A 13705-nucleotide genomic window follows, 5' to 3' on the forward strand; every position below is an offset into this window, starting at 1 on the left:
AAAAGCGAAGCTTAAAGGATTGGACTAGTCATCAACACGTCGAAGACGAAGTACATGATAGGAAGAGGATCAAGAGAGGTCAATGTAAGCCACCCACCACGAGTTTCTATCGGTGGTGACGAAATCAAGGTGGTTGAAGAATTCGTGTACTTGGGCTCACTGGTGACCGCCGATAATGATACTAGCAGAGAAATTCAGTGGCGCATAGTGGCTGGAAATCGTACGTACTTTGGACTCCGTAAGACGCTAAAATAGAGTTCGCCGCCGTACCAAACTGACTATCTACAAAACGCTTATTAGACCGGTAGTTCTCTACGGACACGAGACCTGGGCGATGCTCGTGGAGGACCAACGCGCACTGGGAGTTTTTGAAAGGAAAGTGTTGCGTACCATCTATGGTGGGGTGCAGATGGCGGTCGGTACGTGGAGGAGGCGAATGAACCACGAGTTGCATCAGCTGTTGGGAGAACCATCCATCGTTCACACCGCGAAAATCGGAAGACTATGGTGGGCCGGGCACGTAGCCAGAATGTCGGACAGTAATCCGGTGAAAATAATTCTCGACAACGATCCGACGGGAACAAGAAGGCGAGGTGCACAGCGGGCAAGGTGGATCGATCAGGTGGAGGACGATTTGCGGACCCTCCGCAGACTGCGTGGTTGGCGAAGTGCAGCCATGGACCGAGCTGAATGGAGAATACTTTTATTTGCAGCACAGGCCACTACGGCCTTAGTCTGATAATAAATAAATAAGAATGGAGTTTTTGAACTTCCGAACGGAGTCTTGTTCCTTTTAGGCTTCCGAAAGAAATACTTTTGGGCATCCGAGAGGAGTTATTTTGGCTTTTGAATGGAACCTTCTCCTACTTATGTACAGGGATACCGAACAGAATCCTTTTGGGACTCCGAACGGAATCCTTCTGGGATTCCATTCGGAAGCTTAAAAAGATTCCATTCGGAGTCCAAAAAGGATTTTGTTCGGGAGCACAAAAGGATTCGGTACGAAAGTCCAAAAAAAAATCCGTTCGGAAGCCCAAAGGGGTTCCGTTTGGAAGACTAAAAGTTTCTCCGTTCGTAAATCTAAAAGAAGTCTGTTCCGTTCTTTGGGTTTTACAACGAAAATATTACTTTTATGCCTCTCCTCCGAACCGAATTCGTTTGAGCTTTCTTTTGAACGGATTTTCAGTTAGCAAATTGCATATTATCCTCGATGCATGGTTTTGATTTTTTTTTAATTCCTGTACCTCATAAACGCCATAAAATTAAACATTTTGTTGAGATTGATACAGACTTATAGCTCTAAGAATTTCTTTCAGCCTTGGCAATCTGTGAAAGCAGCAAAAACAAGTTTGCTGGCGGTTCGGTTCTATATTAAACCTTTTTCCAGGAATAGAGGCTCGTTTTTTTTTGTTAAGACACGGACATGTTCCATACACGTTCGTCTGACTATACAAAAATGGCGCCCACCCTGTGTCGATAATTTTGGGTTCACTGTAATCGCCACTGAACTAATTTTTTCCTCGGCGCAGCAATCGGTAGTTTTATATTTTCGTTATATCACCTACACTTGCTTAACGACACCTACGTGTTTCTGTGTAACATCAATGTTTTTGTATAGTCAGACGAACTGTATGGAACATGCTCATTTCTCAGCAAAAAAAACGAGCCTCTATTCCTTGAAAAAGGTTTAATATTAAACCAAAACCGTCGGATGTAAAGACAAACTCGTTTCTGCTGCTTTTACAGACTGCCAAGGCTGAAAGAAATTCCTAAAGCTAAAGAACCCACAGTCGTTAAGCAAGTACAGTACAGACTCATAAAAAATGTATCTGGCATCCCTGAGGTGGACTACAGTTTACTGACAAATGTAGCATCGTGGTTGTAGCATTATCCGTTTTGATTCGGGTGGTGTAGCGATTTTAAAATACTAGAAATCCCTTTCAAAGCTCACATGGAATTCGTCTAAGCCAATCTCCTCCACCGCCTTGAATTCTTCTAGAAATTATTCCTGAAGTTAACCCGAATATTTTTTTTTGGAAAGTTCTTTCTGTAAACCCTCTGGACGTTCCAACAGATTTCTACAAAACACCCTACTAAAAGAATTTTGGAAATATTTCCAGGAGAAATTCAAAAAGTTGTAATATTTTGAAAGGTGCTGAGTTTCCAAACAATTTGAAATTAAATTCTGAAGTACTTTTGAACCGGAATACTAAAGGAATTCTTGTAGGAATTTCCGAAGGTCTAGGAACAATTCCTTCAATTTCTGGAGAACAATTAACATATGAAATATTAAATGTCAGGTTTATTTCTGGTTGCCCGAGTTCAGTTTTTAATTCTGCAGCTCGGCAAACATCCATACAGTCACGTGCCCAGCAAAATAAAAACTGGTATCCCGGCAAAAAAAATCGTTTGTTAGCTGATTTTTTGCAAATTATTTGCTGATTTTTAGCAACTTTGACAAAAATCTCAGCGAAAAGCATGTTTGCTGGGGCTCGGCTGTGTGAATCTCGGTAAAAATTGAACAAATTGCTGAGATACCGGTAAAAAAAAATTTGGTGTGTACGTTGCATAGCAAGGTATTTAGTGACCTAGTTGGCCTTTCAAACACATTTTAAACGAGGTTTCTCGCACTTTTCAGCAAGAAATAAGCTCCATGCTAGTTGCAGTTGTGGGTAGGTCGCCATCCAATGATTTCGATTTAAAGGCTATCGAAAATGAGAATAAATTCTGCAGATAAATATCAAAATACATACATGTCTATTTACATTAGAGTTAATTTAAAACTACGGGATTGAGTTTGACCATTAAAATTAGTTTCAGTCAAATTGTTGGCCAGTTACCACAAAAACAATATTTTTCATTGAGTTCTAAACATGTTTTTCAAATATGCACCTTGCACCTTGGAGCTGGCGAATTCACCCCATACAAAAATTTAACGTCTCGAGGAAACATATTTTTCAAAACTAATGAATAAGATGCTTAAACCTTAATGAACAATTTTTGTAAGTCAATATTATAGAAAAAACATAAAATACATAGCTAAGAGACACATCTGCAGTAGGTATGTGGTCTTTTAGTGTTCCATAAGAGCCAGCGCGTAGGGTGGCGATATTGCCCTACTTCCTCATAAATCACTTTTAGGGTCGCATTGAAGATTACGATTGACCAAAATCAAACAATCTCATCAAAAAGCGCATATCGTAAAAAGTTTCGAATGCATGTATACTGCAACAATCAATTTTTGTTCTAAAAATGTTGCATTTATAATTTTATTATTTGTTTTTTTTTAACAAAAATCTCCATCGCGCAATACTGTCCCATAAAATCCCCAGAAAAAAACACCACATAGAACGATTTCTCTTTATTAGAAGGATAATTTCTAACGAGCCTTATTCGCCCGTATCCTAATTTTCCTCTGAGAACCGCACCAAGAGCCGCAGAAATAAAAAAGAAGCATGACACCGTTCGCAGATTTATGATCAAAGTTGTCCAAAGAAGCACATCTTAGTCGTCCTTCTAGGCAGCATATGTTTTCTTACTTTTGCGCTGAAAGTGGGAAAAAAATTCTCATAATTCTTCAGCGCAGTGAAAGAAAAAAAATGGCGAACGAACAAGAAAAATCCTTGCCACGGAACAGTGATTTTCAGCTTTTTATCCCGTCCGTTAATCTGAGTGCAAGGGTTTTTTTGCGTCGCCCATCTGCGAATCTCCACACAGTTTTTTCGACTGCTAATTGTGGGCACTAGGAAAGTGATCTTATTGGATAAGAGATTTGTTCATTCGACGGAATATCTCGTCTATCACTTTTTCTTCTGATGTGAGCTTAACGAGTTAATATCTTTTTTTTAAGAAAATAGTTGAACTATTTGATCAATTCCATTGGGGCCCTCCTTAGCCTTGCGGTAAAATGCGCGGCTGCAAAGCAAGACCATGCTGAGGGTAGCTGGGTTCGATTCCCGGTGCCGGTCTAGGCAATTTTCGGATTGGATATTGTCTCGACTACCCTGGGCATAAAAGTATCATCGTGTTAGCCTCATGATATACGAATGCAGAAATGGTATCCTGGCTTAGAAACATCGCAGTTAATAACTGTGGAAGTGCTTAATGAACACTAAGCTGCGAGGCGGCAATGTCCCAGTGTGGGGATGTAATGCCAATGAAGAAGAAGAAGAAGAAGAAGTTGAACTATTTCACTCACAGAGTCTATTGAATAATAATTGCTTGCGCTAGAATTTGTTTGACTTATGCAAAAGAAATACATTCTCATTTCAATTATTGGTTTATCAGCTATGTATAAAATATAAACTTGAAACTTACCACGTCGTTTAATGTTGGATCACAAGAGGAGACCTTTCAAGCAATTTTAGAGGTTTTGTCTGTGCTTTTAATGTATTTAATATTCTGTAGACCTTGCAATTAAAACTTTAGTTTGAACTTAAATACATCCTGATCAACGATGAAACATTCAGTGGAGTAGTGGGAATTATTAAAATAGATGATCATTGAAAAAGTTTTAATTCGTCTTAAAACAAAGGAAAAAAAATCACAGTATAATGAAATGTTTGGATTCTATTCTAAGTTCTTCGATTGCGATCTAAATTTAAGTTTATTTCATTGCGATGTTACTGAAACCTCATTCGTTTTACCGTTAACGACTTTGTATACCTTTGTATGCCGACACCAATAAGCCTCATCATTCGGTGAAATTGGTCTTGCCATTAACCTTTGCCAAGCGCTATTTTAGTATCCTTTACAACGCTCATTATTGATGTAATAGACCACTGGAGTATTGCTGCATCCTTGCACGTGGCCCCAACCCACAAACTAAACAACCACTTCCGGTGCTGCCGCAATGGCTGGTGGGCGTCGGGCAGCACTCGTTCTCAACTCGTGGTGTAGCTGAATGCGAAGGAAGTGACCTTCGCCAAGCTGAGAATCGATATCCACACAATAGGTGGGACGTGGAACTTCCTTCGTCGGAGGCAAGAATGTTTGTTCTATAATTAAGTTTGTGCTCAACTTTTCTCCTCAGTAAGGAATATCAACACCTTTGTCTGGGGATAATGTGCTTCAACTCACATGAGTTGGAAACAATGTGGTTCATTCTCTTTCAGCTTTGGTACGAGACCTTTTATGATGAATGACGCTGTATCATGTAAAGACTCGGAAGTGAAGTAACTGGTACGATGCATGTGTCCAATTATCATCTCTACAAAGAATAACCGGATGTTATGGTATGCCTTTAGTATGTATGAAAATCAGTTCATGTTCGAACAAGGTGTAATAATCGACTTATCCCTTGACGCATTGTCATTACATCGGTTGCTTACGTTGGAGTCAACTGCCCTAAAAAACTTTTTATCAATTGGGGTTTTTTGATAAATAAATCGGAAAAAATCTTCTGTTGCACTAATGGATGCCTGGTTAGATGTGATGCATCGACCCCTAGGCTTTTCCTTACACTAACCACCCTTCGTGTAGTGTTTTAATACCGGCCAGACGGTAAACCTCAGAAGTAGGTATCTTGTCGTATTCATAATCATCCTGAGGAACTTGTTTTGAAGTCGTTGGAGTTGCAGAAGATGAATTTTTGTGAAGCTCTCCCCGAACGCCAGGCCGTATTCAAACGGAGAGGATGATTTTCTTGTAGACAGAAAGCTTTTTTCAGGGATAATGACAACCGACGGTATACCGTAAGGTACACTGGGGCAAGTTGAAACGGTTTTATCAAAGTTGAACTTTGAGGTGCTGTAAAAAAATCACCCTTTGATAAATTTCGAATCCGTTTGCTAGTTCGGGCCAAAGATTATACACAAAAAATAAGCAACTTTACCAAACTTTTTTTTATAAATATTTTGTAAAGGCCCTAATCTTATTTTTTCATATGCATCATTTCAACTTGCCCCACGTATTGTAGGAGGGTTGCATTCACGACGGGATGTCCGGAAATTTATTAAATTTATTTACAGAAGTTTGAATCTTTTTATAAATTGCATGTGGAAGTGTTGGCTTGAGAAATGGATTGCGAGTGATTTGACTATGCGTCCAATTTGGGAATCTCGAGCTCATTCAGTAGCCTCTAGGCTGCGAAGGCCGACGGAGGTCCTTTGTAGCTTAGTTGGTTTAAGCACCAGTCTAGCGTATTGTAGGGTCATGGGTTCGAGTCCCATCGAAGGGAAAGTGGTTACCCCCAATACATTTTCTAAATCAATATCTTCCACATAATGTACATATTCACATATGAATTTTCACAACATTGTAAATTAATGTCCAAGTAGGGTGGTTTAATCCCCGGAAATAGGCAATTAACTTTGATTGAACTATAAATTTATGTTTTCCGAATGTATTTACGAACCATGTTGAATTCTGGATAAAATATTACTTCTAATGGCGAGGGTTACTTTTTGAATCGTTGTTTCAACTTACTCCGCACCACGCATTTCTATTTGCCCCCATGGGTTGAAAATTCCGAGCAACGTTGTCGACTGTTGTCGTTGCTTGCTGTCGATGGTCAAGACAAGGTAGTCAGCCTACGTATTCCTTTGTCGTGCCATTGAGGCTATTCATGGTTAAGGGATTTCGAGTGGGGGAAGATGATGGCCTTGGTTCTTGTCTCGTTGATACAGATCTTCCAGCTTGAGGTACTCTGTCATAACATCCGGCCCTCGTTAGAATTTTGCAACTATCTTTGTAGGCAAGAGGGGTGTCATCTGCGAACAGAGACAAAATGCCGCCTTCAGCAGGTTCTGGCAAGGGCCAGCAGGGGGCCGATAATGCTGCTCTGAGAGACGCCTGCGATGATGTCGTGCGCGCTCGAACTCACTCCGCTGATTGAGGCCCGGAATGTCCTCGCCGACAGATAATTGTTAATTATTTTTACCAGTTGGGAAGATTGTAGCATTGAAGTTTGCACACCAGGCCAAACATTGTAGAACGCCCCTACGTTTTTGAAATTACGAAAAACTCTCCACTGATCCATTGGGTCCATTGTTGTATGCCCAGTCCATTGTCTCATGCTAGGTGTTAGGTGTTTAGTCTGTATGTCACTGGTCGAAAACAGTCTTTTTTATATTCATTCTTAAGTTATCAACGATGATTGCAGTCATTGGTGGAGCCAAAATTCTGGTTATGGTGGTGCACCAGCAATTTTGGCGCAATCGGTTTAATGACAATTAGGAATCAACTTTAGAACTATCTAGAAGCCGTTTTTCTGTCTGCGAATAATCAGTTAAAACGTGTCAGTTTCAAATATGACAAAATATTGATTTAATGCAAACAAAAAAGAATTATTTGTGTTCCTTCAGAAACTTCCAATTCTTGGAATTCCGTAAGAATTTCAGCAATTCATTCAATTTTTTTTCTGGAAAATCTTCCAGATATTTTTTTTTCTCGTAAGGCCGATACAAATATTTAAAAACAATTATGTCTCCCCCCCCTCGTTTGTTTTGCCCAAAAATAATATTTTGAGGGGGCAACAAAAAAAATTGGACAATTTTGAGGATTTTCAAAACAAACAAATCCGAGGAGTTTTATTGATTTTTTCCATTTTATTATTTTTTTTATTATCCCCCCCCCTCTTGGCCATTCGAAGACCAGTAGGACATAATTTAAATTAAACATTTGTAACGGCCTAAATAACTCGAGAAATTGTTTGGGAAACACCTCCAGCGAATCCTTTGGTAAATTATCCAGAAATTTCTCTTAGAAATCATTTGGAAATTTATTTGGAAATGAATACAGAAATTCTTTCAAAGAATTATTTTTGAGAATTTCTCTGAAACTTCTTTCATTAATTCATTCGGATTTTTTTTTGCGAAAACTTTAAAAAACACATTTCCTTCGAAGATTTCTTTGGTAATTGCAATTCGAATTATTTTAGAAATTCCCTTCAGAATTTCATTGGAAATACTTTTTAAAATTTCTTCAGGAATTCGTTTATAAATTCCTCCAAGAATTCGTTTGGAAGTGTTTATTATGGCTCCTTTGGAAACTCAGTGAAAAAATCCTGAAAATACCTTTGTTATACTCTTTTAGGAATTCCTTACAAAATACCTTTGAAAAATCCCTTCAGAAATGCCTTCGGAAGTTTATTTGAGAACTCCTTCGAAAATTTCGTCCGAAATTCTTTTAGATTTTTAAAGGAGGTCATTCGGAAATATCTTTATTCCATTGGAAATTTCGATACGAAATCCTTTAGAAATTTTCTTGGAATATTCTTTTAGGAATTTATTATTTAGGAAGGAATTTAGGAATGATTTTTTTTTCCTAAAATTCATTCAGGAATTTCTTTGTAAATTTATCTAAAAATTCCATTGTTTTTCAGGGAATTGATCGACAATTGTTTTTGGAACTCATCTATCTATTCTTTCGGAAATTATTTTAGGAACTGCAATTTAGCAATTTATCTCTAAGCAGTTCTATAGAATCTTCCAGAATTTCTTTTACAACTTCGGAAATTTTAGGATTCTTTTAGGATTTTTTTCGAAAATGTCTTTGGCAAGTCCTTCCTATTTCTCGAAAATCGGAAATTCCTCCTGAAGTTTTAAAAAACCTACAGGAATTATTTCGGAAATTCATACAGGATGCTCCTCATCCATTAAGCCTTCTTCGAATCATTTACATCTTTTGAGACGGTTTATATCATGATCACTGGGCTAAGTATCAAAAAAAGGTTATGGAACATGCATGGACGATTTTGGTATTCAAAATATGATCTGCCATCAAATATTTCACCATGAATTCTTCCCTATTCTTTCTTCTCCATAAATCTTTTCGAAAGCTTCTTCAGGATTTATCAAAATTGGCGGAATGAAAGTGAATACAATCATACCGCAATAGTACGTACACCTGCGTTGTTTTAGTGTACGTACTATCAAAGCAAAAAAATCCGAACGAAACATTTGTTTTGCTTTTTTTGTTTATTTAGGAGTAAAAGAACGTTTATAAAACCTCTTGCTGGAGTAATTCTTGGCGGAATTTTCCACAGAATATCTTGAGAAATTTCAGTGGAAATTCCGAAACAAATTCCCGGAAAATTCTTGAAGAAATTTTCGGGGAAACTTATAAAGGAATTTCTGGAGGAGTTCTTGAAATGATTTCCGGGGAGTTATTGACGGAATTTTTGGGATAATCCATGGAAAAATTACAGGAGAAAAAAGTGGGAGAGTTTCTAGAAGAATTTCCAGGGTTATTGTTTTCAGATATTGTTGCGAATTTTTGGAAATAATTCTCAGGAAATCCTGAAAGGCGTTTTAGATTATTTTTTGTAGAAATTTTAGGCAGAAATCTTGAGAATTCCGGCAGGATCTTTAGGAAGAATTCCAGAGGTATTTCAATGGGAATTTTTGGAGGTAACTCCCAAGTTTTGACAAAATTTTAGGAAGATTATGTGTTAAAATAGGCAGATAAATTTGCAGACAAATTTGCAGACAAATTTCTCAATAACAATTCTCGAAGAAAAAATCCTAAAACATTTTTTTGGGAGAGTTCTTGGAGGCATTTTCGACAGAGTTCCCGGAGCGTGAGTAGGAGATGGCTAGCGAGGGTTTCCACGTTAGCTACCGAAGGAATTTAAAGGTAAATTCTGGAAAGACCTCAAAGTAGTTAATGAAGAAATCTTGGTGGAATTTCTGGAGTAACCCCAGAAAAAATGTCAGGATGAGCTACATGGGAATTTCTAAACGATTTTCTGGTGGAAATTCTAGGAAAGGAAACGTAGATATTTCTAAGGGAATTCCTAAGTGATTTGCTTAAAAGGGGAAACTTTTGGGTATATTTGAAAGAATTAACTTAGCTTAGCTTAGACTGACTGTACATATCAATGGTTGCTACTCCATGATTGATCAGAGCTGGTGCGAATTGCACTTCGATCCACGTGAAAAGTGGTTTGGATCGACCATCTATTCTCGAAGTGCACGGTCCAGCAGCTCTGAAATATTGATCAATAACGGCGCCGACCATGTCCTCACAGTCAGTTGGGAAAGGGCGGGAATGTTAGTGTGTGATTATTGTTGTTACTAGAGACCGAGAATACCTCTGCATCTCCTTACAATAATTACGGGAAGGAAGTTGTGTTAGTTGGGTGGGGTAATAAGAAACATAGATCGGGATTCACCATGGAAAGTAATGTGAACTATGCAAGTTATATTTTACTAATTAGTACGAATTATTTTGTATACAATAGTATTAGCATTTCGTTATATGATGTTTAAAAATAGGTTTTCAATTGTTCATCCATCGCAAGGAGGAACAATCAATCGCTCAAAGTAAGCGATTGCTTATTTGAATTTGGACTAAAACGCGGACGCCATAATACTACGCTCACAACAAAACGGCGATACTATATGTAATTAACCGAGCGATAGTAATTGAAAAATACGATTCGTAATACGTTATATCGATAACAATTTTGATCAAGCGTTTTTGGGGCGCAATATTGGCAAGCATTATTGCTTACATTAAACAACAACTTCATTTATGATGATTTAATATTACTTATTCGATCAGCTGAAGTAATATTACAATTATCCAAAAATGTTATGAATATATAATATGATTTTTTTCCATTAGACTCTCAGTGGTATAATTTCTGAGATTGCAGCCAATACAAGTATTTCATAGTTTCAGAGGCTCCCGAAATGATTCTCGTTAGTACAATAAATTAGGTTTACTTACTGCACGACATCTCGCCTTATCCGTCCGGGTCGTCCCAGCTCTGGACGCACATTCAGGTCAAACTTAGCTCTTCATTTGAAATGCAATCTATATATATGAAACCCGAAAGTAATTCATATCAATTCATTCGTACATTTGTTGTTGGATATCCTCAATTATAGGATAGAGGTATAGCTGATATGATTTGTGATTAGTTGGATCTGCTACACGAAAATTTGTGCTAGAAAATGAGTAATTTTTCATTGGCGCTTGGTGCGATTTGGCTGAACCCCGACCATATAATCTGCTGACCATCTTGAGTATTCAAAAGAATATTTAGTTGCCAATCTTCGGTGACACCTTCGCTAAAGACGGCGTTCCTTACTCCCTGCTGGTAAAAATCTCTAATGATTTTGCTTGGTCCACAATTTCCTTGATAGAAATGCTTCAGAGTGTTGCTTGCAGTTCCTTTCATAATGGAATCTGTTCATTTTCTTCTTTGGATTCATCACTTCATACCCACATAAGAATGAAATCTTGTTTTTGACGGGAGCTAATTTTACCGGAGTCAAAAATCGCGTCCATCAAAGATCACGACATCCTTCGACCTCGTATGTCTTTGTACTTGCATTCAAATGAAGAAACTATCTCCTCTGTTCAGAGGAATTTTTGAAAGAATTCACGGAAAAAAAATCTGGAGAAATTTGACTATCGCACTCCTGCTGCCGTTATACGCATAATTGTCCCATGTACATAGGAATCCCAGCAAACATGGGACGAATATGCGTATGACGGCAGTATAAGTACTAGTGAATTTCCTGGAGGAACTTCCGGAGGATCTTCCGGAAGAATTCCTGGAGGAACTTCCGGAGGAATTCCTGGAGGAACTTCCGGAGGAATTCTTGGAGGAACTTCCGGAGGAATTCCTGGAGGAACTTCCAAAGGAATTCCTGGAGGAACTTCCGGAGGAATTCCTGGAGGAACTTCCAAAGGAATTCCTGGAGGAACTTCCGAAGGAATTCCTGGAGGAACTTCCGAAGGAATTCCTGGAGGAACTTCCGAAGGAATTCCTGGAGGAACTTCCGAAGGAATTCCTGGAGGAACTTCCGAAGGAATTCCTGGAGGAACTTCCGAAGGAATTCCTGGAGGAACTTCCGAAGGAATTCCTGAGGAACTTCCGAAGGAATTCCTGGAGGAACTTCCGAAGGAATTCCTGGAGGAACTTCCGAAGGAATTCCTGGAGGAACTTCCGAAGGAATTCCTGGAGGAACTTCCGAAGGAATTCCTGGAGGAACTTCCGAAGGAATTCCTGGAGGAACTTCCGAAGGAATTCCTGGAGGAACTTCCGAAGGAATTCCTGGAGGAACTTTCGAAGGAATTCCTGGAGGAACTTCCGGAGGAATTCCTGGAGGAACTTCCGGAGGAATTCCTGGAGGAATTTCCGGAGGAGTTCCTGGAGGAAATTCCGGATGAATTCCTGGAGGAACTTACGGAGGAATTCCTGGAGGATTTTCCAGAGGAATTCCTGGAGGAGCTTCCGGAGGAACTCCTGGAGGAACTTCCGGAGGTATTCCTGGAGGAACTTCCGGAGGAATTCCTGGAAGAACTTCCGGAGGAATTCCTGAAGGAACTTCTAGAGGAATTCCTAGAGGAACTTCCTGAGGAATTCATGAAGGATCTTCCGGAGGAATTCCTGGAGGAATTTCCGGAGGAATTCCTGAAGGAACTTCTAGAGGAATTCCTAGAGGAACTTCCGGAGGAATTCATGAAGGATCTTCCGGATGAATTCCTGGAGGAACTTCCGGAGTAATTCCTGGAGGAACTTCCAGAGGAATTCCTGGAGGAACTTCCGGAGGAATTCCTGGAGGAACTTCCGGAGGAATTCCTGGAGGAACTTCCGGAGGAATTCCTGGAGGAACTTCCGGAGGAATTCCTGGAGGAACTTCCGGAGGAATTCCTGGAGGAACTTCCGGAGGAATTCTGGAGGAACTTCCGGAGGAATTCCTGGAGGAACTTCCGAGGAATTCCTGGAGGAACTTCCGGAGGAATTCCTGGAGGAACTTCCGGAGGAATTCCTGGAGGAACTTCCGGAGGAATTCCTGGAGGAACTTCCGGAGGAATTCCTGGAGGAACTTCCGGAGGAATTCCTGGAGGAACTTCCGGAGGAATTCCTGGAGGAACTTCCGGAGGAATTCCTGGAGGAACTTCCGGAGGAATTCCTGGAGGAACTTCCGGAGGAATTCCTGGAGGAACTTCCGGAGGAATTCCTGGAGGAACTTCCGGAGGAATTCCTGGAGGAACTTCCGGAGGAATTCCTGGAGGAACTTCCGGAGGAATTCCTGGAGGAACTTCCGGAGGAATTCCTGGAGGAACTTCCGAGGAATTCCTGGAGGAACTTCCGGAGGAATTCCTGGAGGAACTTCCGGAGGAATTCCTGGAGGAACTTCCGGAGGAATTCCTGGAGGAACTTCCGGAGGAATTCCTGGAGGAACTTCCGGAGGAATTCCTGGAGGAACTTCCGGAGGAATTCCTGGAGGAACTTCCGGAGGAATTCCTGGAGGAACTTCCGGAGGAATTCCTGGAGGAACTTCCGAGGAATTCCTGAGGAACTTCCGGAGGAATTCCTGGAGGAACTTTCAAAGGAATTCCTGGAGGAAATTCCGAGGGATTCCTGGAGGAACTTCCGGAGGAATTCCTGGAGGAACTTCCGGAGGAATTCCTGGAGGAACTTCCGAAGGAATTCCTGGAGGAACTTCCGGAGGAATTCCTGGAGGAACTTCCGGAGGAATTCCTGGAGGAACTTCCGGAGGAATTCCTGGAGGAACTTCCGGAGGAATTCCTGGAGGAACTTCCGGAGGAATTCCTGGAGGAACTTCCGAGGAATTCCTGGAGGAACTTCCGGAGGAATTCCTGGAGGAACTTCCGGAGGAATTCCTGGAGGAACTTCCGGAGGAATTCCTGGAGGAACTTCCGAGGAATTCCTGGAGGAACTTCCGGAGGAATTCCTGGAGGAACTTCCGGAGGAATTCCTGGAGGAACTTCCGGAGGAATT

At 40.3% G+C, this 13705-nt stretch overlaps 1 protein-coding gene across 1 annotated transcript in view; it reads left to right on the forward strand.

Annotated features, from left to right (window-relative positions):
- LOC134219851 (uncharacterized) overlaps positions 1-13705 on the forward strand; it is a 444111-nt gene that overhangs the window by 227120 nt on the left and 203286 nt on the right. The window lies entirely within an intron of this gene.

Source organism: Armigeres subalbatus, chromosome 3 (genome assembly GCF_024139115.2).
Source record: "Armigeres subalbatus isolate Guangzhou_Male chromosome 3, GZ_Asu_2, whole genome shotgun sequence".
In the NCBI taxonomy this organism is placed as follows: Eukaryota; Metazoa; Arthropoda; class Insecta; order Diptera; family Culicidae; genus Armigeres; species Armigeres subalbatus.